The sequence below is a fragment of the Stenella coeruleoalba genome, assembly GCF_951394435.1.
Source record: "Stenella coeruleoalba genome assembly, chromosome: 4".
Classification (NCBI taxonomy): domain Eukaryota; kingdom Metazoa; phylum Chordata; class Mammalia; order Artiodactyla; family Delphinidae; genus Stenella; species Stenella coeruleoalba.
In genome coordinates this window covers 15,793,261-15,809,956 of record NC_137149.1, presented here as the reverse complement: position 1 = coordinate 15,809,956, position 16,696 = coordinate 15,793,261, and the positions used below count along the sequence as shown (strand labels likewise).

The window sequence follows — 16,696 nt, the reverse complement described above, 5'->3', positions numbered from 1 at the left end:
GAGAATTAGACCAAGTTCTTAGCTCTTGTGTTTACAAAGACCAATCGTGAAAGAAACAATATAAAGTTTATTCTAAAAAAATTTTTTTTCAAGAATAGATAGCCAATTAGAGACTGTCTTCATTGCCATGGCCATGGAGAGGAAAGAAAAAAGAGACTGATGAAAACAAGATGGTTAGATGTTGATATGTGACCATAAGAAAAGTTTTTGCTTCCTGCCCTACAGAGCATGAGACTGCCATGAGGGTAGAAGGGTAAAGCAAAAGAAGAAACCCAAGAGAGGTTTATACGCATGAGGACAGGTAAGACAGTGCCTTTCTTCTTGAATGAGGGCTTAGTGAATCCAATGCCCAATAGTTAAATAGAGTAAAAGTATTGCATGTGGCATCAATGAAACAAGCCTAAGATATAGGATACGAAATAGTACAATTTTTTTTTTTTAAGCTGCAAAGGTAAGTCACAGAGACCCAAAGGACTTTTTGAACTTTTGTTTGGGAAAATGAAATGGGAACAACAATGGAGAGAACAGATGAGGACACAGATTAATGTTCAGTAGTTTTCCATTTCTCCCAAGCATGCCAATATAATACATAAATCCCTAGAAATTATAGCAGCCCTAAAGAGAAGGAAATAAATCTTCAACTATTAAGATAATGATTCTGTCTCTTTGAAAAAGAAATAGAGCAGGGGGGAAATTGAGCCATTGAAAAACAAAGTTATATTCATATATATGTGTATATTTATTATGTTGATTGTTTACATTTATGGATCCTTGGCACATTTTGAATGAACTTCCCATATTTGGATAATTTGGATAATTCACCCAAAGAAGAAGTAAAATGTATCTCTTGAAATCTCCTACATGCACAGGCATGTGACCCAGGATTTATCAATCAGATGCCCCCTTAAGAGGCTTTAATTTGGAAATGAGCACTGTTAGAAAGTGGCAGCTGTGTGTAACAGATACTTTTTATAGGGTAAAGGCGGAAGCATACAGCTTTTGAATGGTAATACTGTTAAGTAGTTCTTATGTTCAATCCTAGTTTTATTAGTTTGCTAAAGCTTCCATAACAAAGACCACAAATTAAGTGGTTTAAAGAACAAAAATTATGGTCTCACAATTTTAGAGGCTAGACAGTCTGAGATCAAGGGGTTGAAAGTATTGGGTTTTCCTCAGAGCTGTGAGGGAGGCCATTCTATGTCCCTCTCCCAGGTTCTGGAGTTTGCTGGCAATCTTTGGCTTATAGACGCACTATCCAGTCTCTGCCTCTGCCACAGATGTCTCGGTGTTAATAGGTGAGTTCCCTTGACCTATGGTCCATGTGCTTTCCAAGCTCGTGTTTTTGTGCTGGTTTTTGGTTTGAGTGAGTCTGCCTGTGAGCCCTTTAAGAGCTGGCTTTCCATTCCCTGCAGTTCTATGGTTTTCCCGGACATATTCCCTGTTGGTTTTCAAAGCCAGGTGTTCTGGAGGCTTGTTTCTCCTGTTCAGGATCTAAGGGTTGGGGTGCCTGATGTGGAGCTCGAATCCCTTGCTTTTCAGGGAGAAGTTTCATACTTTTGTGATCCTTCCCAACTGTAGGTCACCACAGCTTGGGTGTGATTTTCTTCCTTGTTGAGACCGTATCTCTGCCTCTCATCCATCTCAATGCCGTTCTTTTACCCTGTGTTGGGGAGATTCTGGTCATTCAGTTTCCAGGACTCTTTCAGGGGGAATTATTCCATATGTAGATGTAGGTTTGTTATGCCCATGGGAGGAGGTGAGTTCAGGATCTCCCTATGCTGCCATCTCAAACCCCTTCTGTATATTTAAATGTGAAACTATACACTAACAAAATAAAGCAGAGAAACATGGTGGCCACAAAAAATTCTCAACATTTTTTGAACATGTGTGTTTAATAATAAATAAGCAAGTAAGGAAGGCAATTACAGCTAAAGGCAGTAAATAAAACATAAGGATAAATCCTTTCTGAGCTGGATACCATACAAAAAGTCCAAAAGTGTTGTCTCCTTACTAAAACTGCACATGTGACAGGTATTGGTAATCTGAAATAAAACATGCTTTTACTTTTATCTTTTTGAGGGTTATATGAATTATCTGGGCTCTGCAAATGAACTGAGAATTTGAAACATCTTTAAGATTTGAAACATCCATCTCCTGAAAGTTCCGTGAGGGGGCACAAGCTTGGAAACAAGAAAAAAACACATTGTCTTGGTTGAGTATGGATAAAGTTAACACATTAGGAGGATGGAAGAAATACATCCTCCATCACCAGATGCCACATGACTAGCACTAAAGCAGGACCTATATTTTGTTCTAAAATATGAAATCAACTAACCACTCTGTTGCAGAACATGTTTTAGACTTAGGTTAAAAACAAAGAACAACAAAAAACAAAAATAAAAAATTACCACTGTGTTAAAAATTGGCAGTTGAATACCTTAAGGTAGAGCAGAACTTCTTAAATTCCAGCATATATCAGAAACACTGGAGCCCTTATTAAAAAAAAAAATAGATTGTTGGGCCAATACTCTGAGTTTCTAACTAATCCTGTGGCAGGGCCAAGGATTTTCCAAATCCTCTTTTTTTTCTTTGTTCTATCAGTTCTCTGCCCCCTCTCATACCAGTCCTGGAGGCAGTAGATGGAATATGAGGGGGAGCTATTTGCCCCTCTTTTGTCCTCTGCTCACCAAATATCAATCTAATGGCAAAATTGACTCTATGAAAAATGTCAGTACCTGCTTTGTTAATTGTTATTTTTATTACATCCTTTAATATTATCGCATGGTTGCAGCTGCCTTTTTTAAATTAATTTTGAGGTTGTAGAAAGATTTTATTTTTTTTAATGGCAGATGCTCTCTTTCTCAAACTGGGGGGAAAAAGTCTTGGCTTGTAGTGGAAGCATTTGGGCAAAGTTCTTTACAGCATTTAAAAAAAAAAAGATTACATTTACTTGGGAAAATAGCATCATGTGACAGGACCGTAGCAATCATAACACCTTGGGTGCCAGAAAACACTCACTCTGGGTGGCTTGGATGACTCCAAATTCTTAAGAGCATTTTCTTTTTTTTTTTTTGGTGGTAGAAAGTCCCTGCAGTGCATTAATGTCTACGGAAAGCTAATAGCAACGCTGTCTCTAAAGCAACTGGTTTGTAGTTTATGAGTCTGCAAGGCAGAAGAATAACAGACACATATCACTGACAGTTAACAAAGCTATCTTTCATGATTTTCTTTTTTTTTTGCCCTTTTACCAAAAGTCTCATTTTGTAGAAAAACACTCTACAAATGATGACTTAAATTATTTGCAAAGAAGCATTTCTTCCTCAAATTATCTAAAGTCTTAAAAATGCCACAATGTTATTTTAGCAATTCCTCAGGGCTTCCCCCCTTTTATATGTATATACAACATGAAAAATGATGTTTAAAATGTTTTTCTCTTTTTGCATCTGATATGTGTGGCCTTATATCACAAGTAATTCTGTAATCTTGCTATTATTCTTTATGGAGAATAGGCACATTTGATTATATGCAATCTTTTGCAAGAATCCATATAGTAACATTAGTATCTAGCATATATGGTGAATCTGCCTCTGAAAAATAAGATGTTTAGTCATTTTTCTAGTTTATTTTCACTCAGAATTGTCATGTATGAAGAGAGGGGCTATCAGAGGTGGTCATAATTGTTGAGGCTCCAGAGTTTTACCAGAGTGAAATACCACAGCTTTACTAAGTTTTTTTTCTTCTTGATGGGTGTATTTTATGCCTGGTACCACAGTTAGTCCCTAAAGGCTGTCTCTTTCCTCAGATGTCTTGGTTTAATGTGGACAAACATTCCAAAGTAATTTTTTTAAGAAGGGGAAAATTAAGACAAAATATGGAATCTAGAAACAGGTAAGTTTACATAGCGTCTCTTCTCTGAAGGTAGCTGGAATCTTAACCACAGATTGACTTGTCTGGCCAACTTTCAAGGACTTAAAGACTTTCCCTTAATTCCATCCGGTATTGTTTCCGAACAGTAAGGCCAACTTCAGGTTGGTACCCTGAATGGGTAGGTAAAGTCCCCAAGCAGTTTCACAGCACTCTTCTGCCCTATTCTCCTGTGTTGTGTCGTACTTCAGTTCACACCAGTCTTGATCTCTGCTTCATAAAGGAAAGATACCATCCCCCATCTGTTCCAAAGTAACTCCTCTTTCTTCAGACTGACCTGCAGTAACTTCCTAGAATTTATTGTTCTTGTTTGCTTACTCTGTCCTAGAGTGATTATTCTCAATTCCAAGTAATATTTCTCTACCCTCTTTCCCTTACCTAATTAAACAGAAGACAATTCAGATGTCATCAGGAGCCTAAAACGTAATGTGAATATGTGAAATGGTGCTGGGGACGGGGCATGATAATTATTTTATCTCAGTGGCTTTTTAAAAAAATTCACCACTTGGTGAACTCAAAGGCCACCAAAAAATAATGTTTTCTAATTATCAGTTTGACCTCGGTTACAGGCAGGAGGAGGAGGCAATGGGGATAAAGAGATGCAACACTTTAAAAAAGGATTTAGATAGAGAGGTAAATGCACAGGTATATATATATACATATATTATAGAGCACATGGAACAAATAGCTGTACATTTAATCAATATATATGTGTGTGTATACATATATATACATCACCACCTTATAAATATATGGATATAGAATTTTTTCTAAATGAATACATATACTGTTTGCTTTTAGAATTCTAAAGGCAGGAGTATTTCAGAAATAATATAGGTAAAGGTAGAAAAAAATGATGTTTGTTAAATAATGTATCTTTTCATAGGCACTAAACTATTAGAGCAGTGTTCCTAATGGCATCTTATTTATGTGACATCATGATTCTCTCAGAATTTTACAATAGACTCTACAGTATTGAAGTGTGTGCTGACCAAGTTTGAGGCAGAAAAATAGAAGCATAGGTCTGTATATAAGTTTAGGTTATTCTGGGTCTGCCGATTAGCCAGAAATAGTTTCGCTTAGAACAATGTGTGGTTTACATCAATATTTTAAATTATCTTGATACAGTGTAGTTCTGTGTTAAAACATAATGTTCTAATAAATTTCTCAGCACACTTGTGGGTTGCTTTACAATCCTGACAATTGTATATAAGGTCATTTAGCATGGCACATTTTACATCCTGACAGAGGGGAGCCCTGAGTCCCATGACTGTAAGCATTAGTGCTAAACATTTCAGAGGAAGATATATGTTATCTACTTTAGTTGACCAACCTAAGGTGAAAGCACTAGAATCAACCCAGCTTGGTTTGTATGCTTTAGTGAAATGCTTTCGATACCTTGGTCAGCTATGAATCTGCTCCTCCATACAGAAATGCATGGTTTGTTATAACTCTTAGCCTGGAGAAGCAATGCCTGTGGCTTCTCAGAAAGATGATCTTTCTGACTTTAAATTTAGAATAGCTGAACATCTCTGACTGCTGTGCAGTATTGGGGAGGGAGGCTGCTAAAGATACAAAGACTGCAGCTGTGCTTATTTTGGAAGACGCACAGTGCAGAGTCAGTTGTTGTGCTTAGATTATAATGCATGGCTGAGATATCCAAGTGTACAAGGGATGATGGACCAGAATAGGCTAACAGAAAAGCAGATGGGCCTCTGTAAAATGAAATCACTGAAGAGAATATCAACTAAAATTAAACTTTGTACCTATGCTTAAACAAGAAGTGATATTTCTGGGATGGAAATCCTAATTGTGTCTTCCCAACTGATTTGAAGGCAAACTATGTTCTCCTTATTTTCTCTTTAGCTTTTCCATTTATTTGTGGTAAACAAAATGGAAGAAAATAAGTGGAAAGCAGATAATGATTTTTGACTACATGTAAATAAAACTTCTTTGATCTTAGGGAAAAAATTGTTTCACACAAAATGATATTTTAAATGATGCCCATATTTTAAAATCTAGAGATTAAATGAACAATTATTTGTTCCATGGGCTATATCAGTGAAAGCCTTACACTTTGACATCATTATCACCTTGTGTTAAATTTAAATGAACAATCACATAGTTCTAGTACCTTGGTTCATGTTAATCATGAATTTTTATATTATTTTTAAAGGAAGTGTTCAAAAAATACAACATTTTTTTCAAAGAATAGTTTTTTTAGGCTGCTCCATTCCCTATCAGCAATCTATAATATTTATCACTAGGTCAATATCCTGGACTTATTATTCTCTTAAATAGATCCCTGTGAGGATATGAACAAATGGAGACAATTTATGTATTGTTCCTTAATATATCCTTTCTCTAATGCTTCAGTAAACCCTAAACGCTACAGAAAATATTGATATTATTTAAGAATAAATGGTTTATTATGAAGTTCCCTCCCTCCGGTAAACAAAACGAAAAACAAAAAAACCAAGAACAAAACAAAAAGATTTCAGAAAGAAAGAAAATCTTGGGAAACTAAGAACATAATGTGGCTTCCAATTATATTTTAGGCAAGATAGGAAATATAAACCAAGAACTGTAGTTTTTAGACCTTTATAAAAGTATAAAATATTTTCATATTACTTAGTTTTGATGATCCAGACTGTTTTAGCCTAATGATTAATGATACATTGCTTAAGATGAAACTGCTTAGGGAGATAGTTTCCAGGAAAGTATCCACTAACAGTTATTTTTTTCTGTGAAAGAAAACTGCAGTTGACCAAAAGCTAGAGTAGATAGTAATATTTAGAAAGAAAAAAAAAAAAAGAAAGAGAGGGAGATATATGTATTTAATGTCACTATACAGATAGATCCCTGAAAAAGATTGCAAGTAATCAAACCTGCCTATTCTCCATAAAGAATACTGCCAAGATTACAGAATTACTTGTGATTTAAGGCCTTGCACATTAGTTGCAAGAAGGGAAAAAATAGTCCCTTCTTGCACCGGGGAGGGAGGGCTATTTGTCTATCTTTTCTTTTACTTCAGAAAAGTAAAGCTCAAGATGACTTGTGCTTGAAAATTGTTTTAAGATAGATAGAAGAAAGATCCTATATTCTACATTTCAATAGAAGCTAAAATATGTTTTGTTGAACACTGCTCTCTTGATTTAAAACAAAACAAAAACTTTTAAAGGAAAATAGAAATTGTCTGTTTCTGGTTATTTTGCACTTAAACCATTAAAATGTTGCTTTCTTAGTTTCCATTAATTTTGCAAAATCATTTTTAACAATTTCAATAATCACTTTAGCTGCATTTCTCTTACATGCAGGCCTGTTTTCCAAGTACAAATAAATTTGAACAACAGATTTGATTTCTGTTAGAAATTTCTCCAGATGTGAATTTTGAAATACGGCTCATATTATTATTCTGGTTTGCAGTAAAACATGGATTAAGGCACAAAAAGAAGAAGAAAATGCTTGGTAAATAAATAAGTAGATAATTAAACTTTGTTTACCATTCCATCCACAGATTTTTATGTTTGCCAGAATAGAACATTGGCTTGAGAGATGGGGTGTCAGTTAACTTGAAGCCAAACAATTCAATAGTTAGGAGAATAAGAACTGGATTTTGTTGAAAAACAAGTTACTTGCAGATTTCACTTCATTCACGTGGCCACCATTTTGTGTTTGTGCATGTTCCAGCTTAGCATTAGTAATGATGCTAAGCTGAATGGCATTATTTTGCCCTATGCCTGGTCCCTTGAACAATGTTCAGCCACAGGTAATCAATATGACCAAATATGTGAGTCAAATAATTCAAATTCAAATAAATAAAATAGTTCAAATTCAAAAACACTTTTCATCATTTTATCGTGTCATTCTGACATCATATCATCAGAGAGACACATTGTATAAACCAACATTTTGTGTTATCACATTTGAAAATACAGATAATTTTAAAAGACATTTGTTGGCAAAATATAAATATATAAATATATATATAATCATTTTATTTATCTTTGTTTTTTTTCTCTTTCTATCATATATTGGGTAAACAAATTAAATATCATTTGGGTATTGTTGCAACCAGACACACTTCTGTTCCTGCAATACAGGATTTCATATTATCGCATTGATATAATTTCACCAGTCAGACCAGCAAGCAATTTAAAGACTTCTACCATTCTTTGAGAAGACAAGGGAGACTAGGCACTCACATAGTCACAGTAAGCATAAGATTTGGTAACTGTCTTCTGGGGAGTAATTTGCCAGTGTACATTAAATTTTAATTGTGCACAGAAAGCTGTTTTACAGAAATTACATCATAGTACAGATGTTCACGGAAGCATTACACCAGCAATGGACACCACTTACTTTCCCATCAATAAGGGAATAGTTAAACTATGAGAGATCCGTTAAAGTGCATACAGAGCAGCCATGAAAAAGAGGAGATATATATTGAATGCTATGAAAAGATGCACATGGTACGTTCAATAAAATAAAGACTAATATAAGAAGTCTTAGAAGATTATTCTATTTCCTATAAAGAATGATAGCTAAATATATTTATGTATATCCATAAAAAAAAAGATGTCTGGAAGAATAGCAGCAAACTTAGGTGGAGGGATGGAAAGTGGACTTTGAGAGGGTTTGACTCCTTGCCTTTTATGTTTATGTCTATATAACTTAGGAGTAAACTTAGTTTACTTTACAGATTTTTCTGCTCTTTTCTGCTAAAATCCAATCCTGAAAACAGCACTTATTCCCCTTGGTCAGCATTTTTCTTTTTTCCTGAAAACTACTCTTCATCCAAAATAAATATTTCTACTGTACCACAAAACAAATTATTCAGCTTTAAAATTGCACAGCTTTTGCCATATAGTAAATTCCACTAAGCCATGGCAAATCTCCATCTCCAATTCAGAAAACGTTTATGTTTGACCAGGGGGAATGATGATAAATTGTTTATGTTACTCTTTGTCTTCTGGGGAAATGTTTTCATTAAGTCTGAATGCTATCTAATGATTAAGACAGGAACGTTTGAGAAAAGCTACTACTTATTCAATCACTAAATACAGATCACATTAAGATAGAGCAAGGAGGGGGGAGGGAAATGGCCATGCTATCTGCTTTTGGACTCGCCTTGCTACCCAATCTCCTGCTGTTCAAGGTAGGAGTAAAACATCTTTCTCACTAACGAGTGACTTTCTTTCTCTTGGAGGAGAATATTATACTCTACTGTTGAATGTTTTCTTAGCGTTATGACTCTGTGTGTGTGTGTGTGTGTGTGTGTGTGTGTGAATTCACAGAAAACTACAAGGTTTCAATGGGTGTCTGAGAAATACGTGCTTTTTGCCATCTCTAATGTTGCCCCATCTCAAATTAATTAAATTAATGGCTGCATATAAATCTGTTAGCTCCATTACTTTTATGGCTTCATCATTTTAAGTATTTTAACAATTTAAAATATTAAATTATAAAATAGACACGTAATTCCATATTCTGCGTTTTGAGTTAATGTTACTCATTTTCTGTGTTTCTACATAAATATGGTTGAATGATATTAAATGAGAAAATCTGGTATTGTATATTTAATCAAAATCAACCCTTCAACATTTGGTATACTTCAGTTTGGGCTATTTTTTATGATGTCGTGATGAATATACTTATATATCTGGATTTCCCCTATTTTAATGAGTCGCTTTGGAGATATTCCTGTAAATAAAATTAATTTATTGAACAATACGACTTAAGATGCATGGCAAACTGCCTTCAAATTTAGCATTGTATATTTAGCAAAATATTCATAATGTGGTCAACTAGGCTCTATTAAATTCCATAATAATTTAGAATATTTATATAAATAGGAAAACAAATGTTCATATTGAGTAATGAGTCTTAATTAGTTTGAATTTGTTTTATCATTAAATAAGCCATATGTATTTTTTTCATAATAGCTTTGAGGTCCTGTCTACCTGGCTAATGAAAAATTCAGTTTAGTTTTATTTTGAAGACATTTTCCTTCCCTAGCTTTCCATAGTTGTATACAATGCAGTAATTTGTAGTAAATATCACTGGTCTTTAGTTCGTTATGGTCTCCACTGCCAATGTCCATTATCTAAGCCAAGTTGATCCACTCAAATTTGTTAAATTTAGCGACCTATACGTCTACCTAAGCTTTTAAGGCCATTACATTCAGGGTTATACCTCTCTAATATATGTATACCGTCCCCAGCAGAGCCCAGCCATCTTCAGCAATACTGAATTTTGTTACATTACTGTATCAGAGATCCTCAAGACCACCTTCAAATTCAATGATTCACTGGAAGGACTCACAGGACCCAGAAAACCATTATACTTACAGTTGCAACTTATTATAGAAAAAGGATACAGTTTGAAATCAGCGAAGGTAAAGGCACATAGGGCAGGTAAGGCACTATACTTCCATGTGCTCTCTTCTGGTAGAATCTTAAAGATAGTGCTTAACCTGCCAGCAATGATGTGTGACATGTACAAAGTACTACCAACCAGGGAAGCTCACCTGAGTCTTGGTGTGCAGAGTTTTTACTGGAAGTTGGTCTCTGATCCATGGTTGAACACCTGCATGGCTGACGTTAGTCACTTAGTTTCCAGCCCCTACAGAGACCTAACTGATACCTTGTAGCCCAAGGCTTCAAGAAAACAAAAAATACTCTTATCCAGTACAGCTGCGCCCAACCCCTTGAAAGGCCCTGAAATTTAAAAAGCCAGAGCTTTTCTTTGAAAAATGTAATCCTCTTTACTCTCTATAATGCAGGGAATTTCAGGCCTTCAAAAACAAATAATTACAATGACTTCCTTGTCCTCTGTTAGGGGATCAAAGAAAAAATATTCCTCTCATTCTTCCCAGATACACATAGAAGAAAAAAAAAAAAAAAGACTTCTTTAATCAGCTGTTTTTCCACAGATGTAATATATTCCCAGAGACATCAGGGTTATTGCAAGATACTAAGTTATGAAGTTGATTTGTTACATAGCAATAGTGATCAGAACAGTTAGATTCACACATATAATTAATAAATTAAATGTGAATCATTTTATGACTGTACTGTTTTCACATTTACATATATTCTGCTACATAAACTAAAATATAGGCAGTTTAGAAAATTTTAGAAATAATAAACAGCATTGAAACTATATGTACTTAATGCAGATACAATTATGAATTTTCTACTGATCAATTCTTTGGGGCTTCTTTTTTTTGTTTCTGTTTTTAAATTAAATATGTCATAAAGAAGTCATTATTAAGTTTTAAAACAAAGTATATGCAAATATATGGGCACATATGTTCATATGTTAAACCCCATGTTCCTCAACCACAGAGTTACCATTTATTTGTTTGTTTGTTTTGTTCTTTCACAGAGTTACCTTTGAAAAGCCATGATTTGGGTTTTTTGTGGGGTTTTTTGCATATTCTTTATGAGGTGACCTATGCATATACAAGCATCTACCTCTATATTTTTTAAGCAAATTTTAGTAAACTGCACACTATGATATATTTTTTCCTAAAATATAGATATTGGAAATTATACAGCTATTTTTCTGTCATGGTTTGTATTTTTATTTTATGTATGTCATTTTAACCTTATGTTTTTAATGTTCTGTAGTTAACTGTGTTTTCTTTAATGAAATCTAGAATTTTTGATCATACTCTCAAAGATCTTTCTAACTCTACTATAGAAATATCACAAATAAGAGAAATATTAACATTTTTACATTTGGATTTTTCCCTTCTTATTTATTCCCACTTTTTAAAGAATCATTTCCAAAATATTTCCCAGAGGTCTACTAAATTATCACAATCATTTATTTTAAAATATAGAATTTCTACTACTTTAAATTAAATTTTTATTTTAAATTATCATATATGCTTATACCAATTTATGAAATTTATAGCTAAATTATACTGATATAGCTATGTAGGTACCGTCACAACAACTGTTTTAATTATTACATTTTGTCATATATTTTAATATCTGGTAGAGCTACTTCATGACTTTATTTTGATTTTTAGAATTTTCTAGGTTAAACTGGGTTGTTTATTTTTCCAAATAAAATAGAACATAAGAAACATAACTTACTAAACTTTTATTTTTATTTATTTATTTATTTATTTATTTATTTTTAAACTTTTAAATGAATACAGTGCCACAGAAGCACAGGCCTAGATTAAAAAGGCTTTTACAGTTCAAGTCTTAAAACGAACTTCAGGCCTCCAAAGATACACTAACAAAAGTAGCCATGAAAACTGTGCAGACACAAAGGAATGTACACTACATAAAACTCACTTCAGATGTGTCCCTAAGAATAATGTTTAAGAAAATAATCTCCCAGAATACAGACACATGGACTATGGAAAACCTTGAAAAAGCACATTCTTCCCAGAGGACTGAATTTCCTCTTGGGGGACAGAGATAATGCCCCTCTCCATGGCAAAGAAGAGATCTGTTTTCTCCTCCAGGATTATAATTATGTCATTTTATTGTAATGATATAAGAATGTCTCCCACTAGCGCAAAGGTTAGCAGAATTGATATCGTAACATTGGGAATTTTATAAACTCAGAATTCCTGGGCTGGGATGAAGACCCATTGGGTGAACAGCATCAGCCTGTGCCACAATCATGGGACTTGGGGTGTCAATAGTAACTGATGCAAACATGCAGCTCATGTTACCTGCTGTGCCACCAGTGATACAGTTCTTTGTCTCTGACACAGGATTTTTGTGATTTTTTTCATCATCAATGACACTATAGTAGAATAACTTGTTAGCTTAAAACCAGGGTAAAATCCATAACACTGGAGAATTTTTTGATAATAATATATCTTTTCAATATTAGGTCACCTGCACAAGGGAAGCCATATTGAATCAGATACAAAGAACCACACATCAAGTGATAAACCTGGACTTCATGCTCAATGCAATTACTGGACGAGAACTTGTGTTGTTACTCTTGGTAAAAAGGTGAGTATGTTCTATTTGTATAGTGTTATGAGTTGAAGTGTGTCCCCCCTCAAATTCATATGTTGGCGTCCTAACTCCCAGTATCTTATAATGACACCTTATTTGGCAATAAGACTATTTCAGATGTAGTTAAGTTGAGATGAGGTCATCAGGGTAGGTGCTAATCCAATAACTATATCTTTATAAAAACAGGAAATTTGAACACAAGGATATTCATACAGGGAGAATGCTGTGTGAAGCTGAAGGAAAGTATTGGGGTGAGGCTTCAAGACTGTGAGACAATATATTTCTGTTGCTTAAGTCACCCAGCTGTGGTAGTACTTTGTTATAGCAGCTCTAGCAAACTAATGTAGGAAAAGGGTGAAGTGGATGTATGGAAATCAGAAGAGCAGGGACTTAACTGGCTGCCCGACATATGTCCTTTTATTTCTAGGATGACATTTAAACTGCATTCCCATTCTACCTTATATTCTGGTGGGGACAGGCATCTGAATTCTGGATATTACAATGCAGATGAGAAGTATAAGAACACCACTTAGAAGCCTTGGTCATAAAAGCCTTTGACTCATTATCCTTCATAACTTTTCATCTTTCAGTAGTGATCATTGAAGCCATGTTTTGAAAACAAAAGAACCAAAAAAAAACTTTTTAAGTGCATCTTTCAATTCAGTTTTGAAGTCTATGAGTGAGAACTGTGTTAAGTCACTGAGATTTTGGATTTTATCTGTTATAATAGCAATGTTATCTAGACAAATACACAATAACAACTTCCTTACCAGTAACCTGATCACATTGTACAGATCAATAATTCAGGAATATTTTGGAAAGTTTGTGTTGGGATGATTGGAGAGTGAGGATATACTGAACCTTTGTTCTACGTTATTGGGTAGCATTAACTGTCCAATTTGATAAAACGTACTTGGTTGGGTACCATCTATGCTGAACATTAATGAGCATGATAGAGAACCACATCGTTTTGTAAGTAGATTATCCAGATTTCCCTGAGGGGGATGGGTATTGAGTGTGAGCTATGAAAATGCCAACTCTGAATACTTTATAATCCAATATATTCTGACATTAAACTTAAATTAGTTTCCTGTAGTATTTTTTTTAAAGAAATGTATGTTTTGTAGCTATGAGTGAATAGAGTTAAAAGATAAGCAGTAAGAGCCACTTCTAGAATGGAGGCATGAGGAGATCTGCAGACTGGCTCCCCGGCATAACCTGGTAAAATTTTTATAAAAGAAAACATTTAAAGTCTATGGATATTGTCTTAAAGGCATACACCAAGTGAAGAAATGTTTATTCAAGAAAATCTACATTTTGGTAAGAATAGCAAGAGTCGGTGGCACTTGACCCATAACCAGTGCCCTCTCCCGCAATTCCACAGATTAGTATGATAACATCTCTACTCTTAGTAGATGTGGTGAAGAAGATGGGACTTCCTCCTCCTTCAGTAATCAGTCAAGTGCTTCAGTATCTTCCTGGGAGAGGCAATCAACCAGCATTTCTCATTCTCCCAAGCTCCATGTTGCAGAGCCTAAATTTCAGACTAGTGCAGCAGAGAGGCTGGGTCTTCCTTCCTCTACCTAGCTTTCCTTCTTCCATAGCGTGGTGGTTCCACTACAAGAGAGGAAGACTGAGAATACTAGCACCCTATCCTTGCTGCAGCCTGCTTAAAGGGCAGAAGTTCTGTGCAGGGAAGGGCAAGCTGAGAAGACCAAAGGCAACTGGTTCACATGCTACCTTGCTCATCCAGCAGGAATGTCTCTCTGAGAGAAATGGACAACTCTCTCTGCTCCCACCTTAGGATCAGGGGCTCAGAGGTTTTGCCCAAAGGGTAAAGATATGTCATAATAACACAGACCTCCAAAGCCCTCCCCTCCAAAAATGACTTTATTTAGAACAGAATGTGGGGAACTAAAGGCTAAGGTAATCTGAAAAACAGTGAAGATTTTGGTGGGAAGCAATTTAGAGGAGGCCAATCATAAGAACCTTAAACTAAGCTGTAGATCAGCTACTCCATCAGAGAGAACCAGGGAAAGAAACAGATAAGGAGGCCTTACTGGAGTCAGAACAAACCTTGAAGACTGACCTCCAAAATTAGTTCTTCAGGGCCTCAGACTTAGTTGGATTAGACTGAGGAGCAATTCACACCCCACAGCATAGTCAAAACCAATAGTGCAATCAGCTGACAGTTACTGGAGCCTAACTGCTGTGTGTGATACCAAAAGAGACAGATAGCCTAACAGAGAGAAGGGGAAAGTCAAAGAGAGCCCTGTCAAAACCACTGACGTACCAGGGTGTCTGTGCACACACCCAAGGCTGCCTGCACCCTCTGAGTTAGTGACATCAGAGACCTCACACTATAGGGAAATATACTTAGTTCAAATAGTCCAGCCAAGTCTCTAAATGAATAAGCAGGCAAGCAAACAAATAAGACAATAATAACAAGCCCTGGAGAGGGAAGATCAATATCCAGAGTTGCCACAGTATATTATCAAAAATCAAAAATGTTTTCAACAAAAATGTATAAAATATGATAAAAAGAAAACCCTGAAAGTTGTGACCCATACATAGAAACAAAGCAGGCGACAGAAATTTCCTGGGAGGGCTTAGATGTTAGACTTAACAGACAAACACGTAAAATAACTATTATAAATATGTTCAAAGAAACAAAGAAAACACTTAAATAAAGGAAGTAATAGTGACAATATCTCATCAAATAAAGAATATAAATAAAGAGATAGAAATAATGAAGAAAGACTCATATAGAAACTCTGGAATTTAAAAATACCGTAACTGGGGCTTCCCTGGTGGCTCAGTGGTTGAGAGTCCGCCTGCCGATGCAGGGGACGCGGGTTCGTGCCCCGGTCCGGGAAAATCCCACATGCCGCGGAGCGGCTGGGCCCGTGAGCCATGGCCGCTGAGCCTGCGCGTCCAGAGCCTGTGCTCCACAATGGGAGAGGCCACAACAGTGAGAGGCCCGCGTACCGCAAAACAAAAACAAACAAACAACAACAACAACAAAAAGTACCGTAACTGAAATAAAATTTTCTCTAGAGGGGCAAAATAGTATATTTAAAACAACAAAAACCAATTGCCAGTGAACTTCAATTTAGATTCACAGAGATTATGCAATCTGAAGAGTAAAGAGAAAAAATTAAGAAACATAAACAAATCTTCAGATAAATATAGGATACCAATATACAACATAATAGGAGTAGCAGAGAAAGAGCAGAAAGAGAAAAGGAAAGAAAAAATACTTGGAGAAATAATAGCTGAAAACTTGCCAAATATGATGAAATATACAAATGGTCATTAAACATCAGGAAATTCAAATCAAAATTGTAATGTGTTACTACTTCACACTCACTAAGATGACCATAATCAAAAATATAAATAAGTGTTGGCATAGATGTGGAGAATTTGGAAACCTCACACATTGCTATTAGAAATTTAGACTCAGATGTGGTCACTTTGAAAATAGTCTGGCAGTTCCTCACAAGTTTAAACTTGGAGTTATCATATGACCCAGAAATTCCATTCTTAGGCGTATAATTAAGAAAATTGAAAACATATATCCACACAAAAACTTACAAACAGATGTTCATAGCAACATTATTTATAATAGCCTCAAAGTGGAAATGACCCAAATGTCCATCAACTAATAAATAGAAAAATTAAAAGCTGTATATCCATACAATGTAATGATTTTTTTCATAATAGAAAAGAGCAAAGTATTGATGCATGCTATAACATGAATGGACCTCAGAAAGATG

At 35.1% G+C, this 16,696-nt stretch overlaps 1 long non-coding RNA gene across 2 annotated transcripts in view; it reads left to right on the top strand.

Moving 5' to 3' along the window:
* Nucleotides 1–223: 223 nt before the first annotated feature.
* The window catches only part of LOC307185614, a 35,825-nt gene continuing 19,352 nt past the window's right edge, over nucleotides 224–16,696 (top strand). The window contains exons 1-4 of one of the 2 annotated variants that reach the window (XR_013828113.1): nucleotides 224–301; nucleotides 1,213–1,295; nucleotides 10,151–10,340; nucleotides 12,790–12,914. This is a non-coding gene — a long non-coding RNA (uncharacterized lncRNA). Of the gene's footprint in view, nucleotides 302–1,212; nucleotides 1,296–10,147; nucleotides 10,341–12,789; nucleotides 12,915–16,696 lie in introns of both variants that reach the window. The other variant, XR_013828114.1, reaches the window with a different exon arrangement.